At 32.8% G+C, this 8,143-nt stretch overlaps 1 long non-coding RNA gene across 1 annotated transcript in view; it reads left to right on the forward strand.

Annotated features, from left to right (window-relative positions):
* LOC131070772 (uncharacterized) overlaps positions 1–1,071 on the forward strand; it is a 1,611-nt gene extending 540 nt beyond the window's left edge. Inside the window, exons 2-4 of the long non-coding RNA XR_009112395.2 lie at positions 1–121; positions 221–330; positions 430–1,071. The exon at positions 1–121 is cut by the window's left edge and continues 12 nt beyond it. This is a non-coding gene — a long non-coding RNA (uncharacterized LOC131070772). The remainder of the gene's footprint in view (positions 122–220; positions 331–429) is intronic.
* Positions 1,072–8,143: the final 7,072 nt, after the last annotated feature.

An 8,143-nucleotide genomic window follows, 5' to 3' on the forward strand; every position in this document is an offset into this window, starting at 1 on the left:
AATGAGTCATTGTCAAAACTCTAACAGATCAGCAAAGAGGTATTTGAAGAGTGGATTGGTGATTTTTGAAGAGTGGATATAAATTTGCCCTAGTTTGATCAAAGAATGAGAAAGTACAATGGTAAATGCAAAGCTTGTACTGAATTATCTGAATTTATTTGCATTTTTGTTCATGTTTTATAATTTAGACGGTATTTTCTTTTATATTGAATAAATGCAGTTAAGAACTGCAAAAGAGTCATTGTCAAAGTATAACAGATCAGCAAAGAGGCATTTGAAGAGTGGATGTAAATTTGCCCTGATTTGATCAAAGAGTAAGAAAGTACAATGGTAAATGCAAAGCTTGTACTGAATCATCTGAATTTATTTGCATTTTTGTTCGAGTTTGGTAATTTAGATGGTAATTTCTTTTATACTGAATAAATGCAGTTAACAGCTGCAAATGAGTCATTGTCAAAGTATAACAGATCAGCAAAGAGGTATTTGAAGAGTGGATGTAAATTTTCCCCGATTTGATCAAAGAATGAGAAAGTACAATCGAAAATTGAAAGCTTGTACTGAATCATGGCGGGAACAATCTACATTTGGTCATGTACAGGATGATCAGGAAACTGTTATTTACGGAGCGAGAGCAAATTGACGTTTCGTGACTGCCTCCAAAGACAAGATTCTGCTAACGTTTCAAAGACTTTCAGGTCTGTAAGCAGTGGAAATCGAGACGTTTCGTGGCTCCGTACAAAGACAGGATTCTGCTAACGTTTTAAAGACTTTCAGGTCTGTACGCACTGCAAATCGTGACGGTGAATATTTAAAATTGACAAAAATGTTTGTGGATGCGTTTGAAGAAAACAAATTAATTTTGTTCGGCACACGTGAAGAATAAATTTGGCATATGTATGCTTGTTTGGATCAAATGCATAGCTTCCAACTCATTGAAAACCTAGTTGTTTGTCTTATGCATAAGCTGAGACCTGTAACTTTTTTGTTTTAAGGTCAGAAATCCTTGCTGTTATAGTTTAAATACAGTCTGTTTTATTGTACATACAATATATGTCCACTTCAAATTTATAATGTTGGAAATGTATTTGTAAAAAAATGAATTATGTCATGTTATTTTTTAAGAAAAGCATTTGAATACTTTTTGTTTTATAGTTGAATGAGGGAGTTATTTCGAGATTATATTTTTTACTATTTTGCTTTATATGATTATTATTATTTTTTAATTGAAAAAATGTATATATTAAATGAAAAAAGAATGTACAAGAGAAAATTCTTTTTGATGGAGTTATTAATAATTGTATCTGTATAAGAATATAAAGTTTTATTATTATATTTTGAATAGTTAAACTTTTATGTAATAATAATAAACAAATTTATTGTGTTGTATTTTTTTTTTTCAAAAAATCTATTAGGATTTTCAGATTCTATATATGGTACTTTTATTTTATGAATTTACAAAACTTTTTTTTCTTACATTTTTAACTCATTTACATAATATATGCATCAAACTTATTTATTGAATGATATGTTAGAAATAAAAATTTCTAATTTCTTTGTTAGAGAGTGATTACTTTGAGGCTTTGTATATAAAAGCTATGTTTTGTAATTGGTTCCACTTTCTTATATTACATTTATAAATTATATTTTTAATGAGATTTTTTTGTTTTAGTTATATTTAAATAAATATAGTACAATATTCACAAAGGAAAGTAGAGTGGTAGAAAGGTACAACCACAAAGATGAAAAACAACATTAAGAATCCATTGTTACATTAGTTAATAGACATTTCTAAATTTCATCTTTATCAATATACATATATATATACACACACATACATACAATCCAAAAATATATACAATAATTTTATAACTACAAATTAAACATATAATACATTTTTTATTACTTTAATAAAATTAATTCTAAATATCAAAGAGATGAGGAAGAGAAAGAAAGAAGATTAAGAGGAGTTGGATAAGTTAGACAAACTTACATAAAAAACTTTACACAATCTAATCCATAAGCATTGATTCTTCAATTTATATATTTAATATAATTGAGAATAGAAATTAAGTAATAATTGTATGAAATAAATTATATATTAATGTTAACAACCTATATAATAAAAATAATTATAATTCATTTTTTATATTTTTTTATGAACAAAAAGTAATTATGATGTACTTCATAATTATTTTATTATCATATAAATTTATTATAAAAAATGAAACATGTTTTCCATTTAAAATATATAAAAAAATAGACCCAACAAAATGAGTTTATTTTCAAATATGTGAAATATAATTGATTTCTCTAGAGTTCATGATTACTAATCTTGTTTTGATTTAAAAATAAGAGAAGATGGGATGTAAGACAAATAATGATCAAGAGAGGGAATCTCACCAAGCCTACACAAGATTACTTATTAGTCACAATTATATCTTGATTAGGTTATATGTTTCTCATGATTTAGAATTTATAACCATTGAAAACTTAACATGAAGACAAGGTGTGGATGAGGAGAGTAAATCATGACAAGCCTACACATTTTGACAAGCCAACCCCACCATGCAAACTGGTAAACCTATATAGAGACCAACTCACTACCACCCAAGCCTCGTATTGCTTTTTCAATGTAGGGGTCAATATAGCAGCGCATTCAACAAACGCATATGTCAAATGTAACCTACATAATAACGTTTAAAATACAATAATGAAAGTAGAGGAATTTGAGATAGGTGAAAGATAGATCCTATTTATATAAACCATTCAAATATATGTTAATCTATTGAGAAACAAACTTCAAAAAATATAAAAGGTAATTTACATATGTAATTATGTATTTTTATATAAATGTTTCATATATAAGATATACATAATCCAATGGTATGCCATGATATTCATGACTCAGGAGCCTATAAGACGATATTTTCACTCTAACATACCTCTTAAATATTAACTTGGTTGGAATAAAATAAATGAAGAATTTAAGAAATTCTTTGGAAAAGGAGTGGTATCCATGTCCCACTAGTGACACCTTTTGATAACCTAAGAATCTTCTACAATACAAAAGATTGATTCTCCAAGTTTACTATCTTGATCTTAAATATTTTTTGCATCTTAAATATCTTTTGTGTCTCCCCTCAAAAATGAAATACATGTCTCAAATCTTCATCAAGGAATGAAAGATGATTCTCATCTACATATAAGAAGAAAACTAGCCACATTTCAAAAGGAAGCAACATGAGTCACTCTCATCCCACTAAATAAAATACACTCAAGATGTTGGGACATCACATTTCAATTAAGTCTCATGGGTGAGTCCAATCATGTTTAAGATAAAAGGATCACCAAAAGTCCATCAACTATATTTTGAACAAATACTCAATACTTATATTACAGTCAATATCTTCTTCAATGAAGCTAAGTTGACACGAGAGAAATAAAGGCAATGCACACAAATATACACATTAGTTAATAACTCATTTGTATAACAAAATGGGGGTTTGCAATGTTACCTTCCACTTCAAAAATGTTTGTCCTCAAAGCTTAAAATCAATAAGCTTGGAGAGAGTGCTATTTGGCTCCCATGTTAGATCTTTAGGTTATAGATCATTCCATTTGACTAAAACCTACTTAATAGATTGATGCAAAGTTAATTGGTGCATTTATCCAGTATATCCTTTGGTTCTAATAAAATGCATTCCTCCATATTCAATGAGTGATATTATATTGGGAGTCTTGTAGCATATCCAATCACTTTCTTAAGGTAAGCTACGTGAAATTTTGGAAAGATTTTTGAAGAGTTAAGGAATGCAAGTTTGTATACTGACCCACTAATGAATTACATCTTCCAAATCACGAACCCCTTTCCGGACCCAAATTGAAGCTTCAATGTGCACATCCCATTGACACCTACGAAAGTCTTATCGAAACAAGTGCAAAGCTTGAAACAACAAATGTCCAACATCCAAGTAGGCGGTCCTAAGAAAGCATATACTATGGAAGACCTATGTCCTCACCCTTTCGACAGGTCAATACACATGCCTCCCTTCCCTCCAAACTTTGAAACATTGAAATTTGAGAAATACAAGGGAAAGGGAGATTCCTAATACCATATTCTAAAAAATTTCACCACTTGTATTGAGGTCGCATACAATGACACTTATCTCATGCATCTCTTCCCTAGAAGTATCAGAAGATAAATGATGGAATGGTTCTCCCACTTGCCGCATGTAATTCGATCTTGGGGTGAATTGGTTGAGAACTTCATCGCTCACTTTTTCACATAACATAGTGCACCAAATGAACATAATGGAATTTTGCACAACCAAACAACAGAATGGGGAAATATTTGCCTCATTCTTACAAGATGGAGAACCCTTGGTAGTAAGAGTTCATAACATATCGATGAAAAAGAACAAGTGCAAATAATTATTGAAAATTTGAATTGAGAGGTGATATTTGCACTAAAAATGCAATGCATAGATACATTTGAGCAAGTGATAGACAAGGGACTTAAGTATGAAAAGGACTTTATTACTAAGGGAGAGATTAAGATCTACAAAGAAAATAACAATAACAATCCTAGTCCATTAAACGACAAAACGAAGTTTTGGTCTCGAAATAAAAATGTAACCAATGACAAAGTGGTTGATGCCAAGGTAATTAATAGAGCTAAACCCAAAATAAGCCTTCAAGGGCCAAATAACGCAAATGAGTGACCTCCGCACAACAATCAACCGCATAATAATGATTACTTGGCTAATGTAGCTCAAGGTAATTAACAACATCCTCCTAGGAATAATAATTTGAGATGAACATACATCCCTTTGGGGGAGCTAATTGAGTTAAACTTAAATAAGTTGATACAATCTCATGTCATCACCTTACTAGAAATAAAACATTATGAACTAGGCCCTTTCAAATCGGCCTTATGGGGCGACAATGATTTCTATGATTATCATAGAACAAAAGGAAATAAGACCTCGACATGCCATAAAATCAAAAAAGTCATTCAAGACCTAATTGATCAAGGTGAAATAATAGTTGAGAGTCCCTTGATATAGGGTATGTGCAAGATCATGGTGTGCCAAAACAGGCCCTTAAGTGGCAATGAAATTTCAGAAAATCAGAGTTATGCAACTTGACATGAAAATTTGAATAAGTTGTGAACATTATTTTTAAAATATGTAAGAAGAGAATCTATAGAAAATTGAATGTAGTTTCTAAGCTACTAGTTGTTTTCTGAAAAAAAAAAATCCAATTTGATGAAAATTTCAAATTTCAATGCAGTGGTACTAAAATTTCAGGAAAAAGACAAGAAGTAGGTGTATGTCTAACCACCCTAATCACAATCAAATCATAATATTTTTTTATAATATTTATAATATAAGTATAAGACTCATGTTTGGATGTGACACATATTTTTTATAAAGTAAATAATTATTTATGAATTTTTTACTGCAACTTTTCAGAATTTCAAAAACTCCTATGTCTGACCACCTTAACTTGGTAAAAACCTTATGAATTTTTTAAATTTTTTTTTTTCCCTATAATAGATGAAGCATAGAATGTGACGCATATTTCGGATTCAAAAAATGTTATCGTTTGAAAGTTATGCGTGTTTTTCAATCAATCTATCAATCAGGACCTTTATCAGAATTCAATTAGAAAATAAATAATAATTATTTAATAAAGTCGAAATAAGACAAGCCTTATAATGTTGGAAAGCTGAGAACTTCCTTATAAAACCTTTTTCATTTTATCAATTTTGGCTATAAAAAAAGTCATCAGCCACCAGTGTAAAGTCTGGAAAATCAAGGAATATTGAAAAACGCATTTTTTTAATTGACTTTCTAGGCTTGTCACTTGCAAGCCAAATCCCAAAGCATTCTCAAGCCAAAATTTGAAATTTGAAATTTGTACAACAAAAATCGGATATCGAATATCCGATTTTAATAAGTAAATTCAATAACTAAATTTGTACATAATTAATCTATTGTTTATTAATATATTAATATACAATATGTTAATTTATAAAGGGAGAGAGAGAGAGAGAGAGAGAGAGAGAGAGAGAGGGGGGATATAGAGAGATTAGGGGAGAGGGAGGGAGAGATAGAGAGAAAGATTAGGGCAGAGGGGAAAGGGTCGTATTGTGTCCTAAGGGGTCATATTGTGTCCTATGGCCCATTAGGACACCATATGACCCCTTAGGTGTTATATTTTTGTAATCAATACTAGAACTGCTTTTTATATTATAATAATGGTTGATCTTGCCACCTTATGACACACTATGACCCCTTATGAGACCATATGGTGTCGTTAGACGTCATATGGTGTCCTAAGGGGTCATGGGATACCATATGACCCCTAAGGACAATATATGACCCCTTATGACACCATATTGGATCGTTATGAGTCCTACGGTGTCCTAAGGGGTCATATTGTGTCATATGACCCCTTTAAGACACCATATTACCTCTTAGGACATAATATGACCCTTTATAACTTTATATGGTGTCGTTAGGGGTCCTATGGTGTCCTAAGGGGTCATATTGTGTCCTATGACCCCTTTGGATACCATATAACCCATTAAGACACCAAATTATATCATTATGGGTCATATTATGTTTTAAGGGGTCATATTGTGTCATATGACCTCTTTAAGACACTATATGACCTGTTAGGACATAATATGACCTGTTAGGACATAATATGACCCTTTACGACTTTATATGGTGTTGTTATAGGTTATATGACCCCTTATCACACCATGTGATGTCGTTAGGGGTCATATGGTGTCCTAAGGGATCATGGGACACTATATGACCCATAAGGACAACATATGACCCCTTACAACACCATATTGAGTCATTATGGGTCCTATGGTGTCCTAAGGAGTCATATTGTGTCCTACGACCCCTTAGGACACCATATAACCCCTTAAGACACCAAATCGTGTCATTATGAGTCATATTATGTGCTAAGGGGTCATATTTTGTCAATGACCCCTTTAAGACACCATATGACCCCTTAAGACACAATATGACCCTTTATGACTTTATACGATGTCGTTATGGGTTATATGACCCCTTAAGAAACCATATGGTGTCCTTAGGGGTCATATGGTGTCCTAAGGGGTCATGGGACACCATATGACCTTTAAGGACCCCTTATGACACCATATTGGGTCATTATGGGTCCTATGGTGTCCTAAGGGGTCATATTGTGTCCTACGACCCCTTAGGACACCATATAACCCCTTAAGACACCCAATTGTGTCGTTATGGGTCATATCGTGTCCTAAGGGGTCATATTGTGTCATATGACCCCTTTAAGACACCATATGACCCTTTACGACTCTATACGGTGTCGTTATGGGTCATATGACCCCTTATAACACCAAATGGTGTTGTTAGGGGTCATATGGTGTCCTAAGGGGTCAGGGGACACCATATGACCCCTAAGGACAACATATGACCCCTTATTATGACATCATATTGGGTCGTTATGGGTCCTATGGTGTCCTCAGGGGTCATATTATGTCCTACAACCCTTTAGGACACCATATAACCCCTTAAGACACCAAATTGTGTTGCTATGGGTCATATTGTGTCCTAAGGGGTCATATTGTGTCATATGACCCCTTTAAGGCAGTAGATGACCCCTTAGGACACAATATGACCCTTTACGACTCTATACGGTGTCATTATGGGTTATATGATCCCATATGAAACCATATGACCCTTTATGACTCTATACAGTGTCATTAAGGGTCATATGATCCCATATGACACCATATGGTGTCGTTAGGGGTCATATAACGTCCCAATATGACCCCTAAGGACAACATATGACCCCTTATGACACCATATTGGGTCGTTATGGGTCCTATGGTGTTCTAAGGGGTCATATTGTGTCCTACGACCCCTTCGGACACTATATAACCCCTTAAGACACCAAATTGTGTTGTTATGGGTCATATTATGTCTTAAGGGGTCATATTGTGTCATATGACCCCTTAAGACACAATATGACCCTTTACAACTCTATACAATATCGTTATGGGTCATATGACCCCTTATGACACCATATGGTGTCGTTAGGGGTCATATGGTGTCCTAAGGGGTCATGGGACACCATA

The sequence above is a fragment of the Cryptomeria japonica genome, chromosome 3 (assembly GCF_030272615.1).
Source record: "Cryptomeria japonica chromosome 3, Sugi_1.0, whole genome shotgun sequence".
Lineage (NCBI taxonomy): Eukaryota > Viridiplantae > Streptophyta > Pinopsida > Cupressales > Cupressaceae > Cryptomeria > Cryptomeria japonica.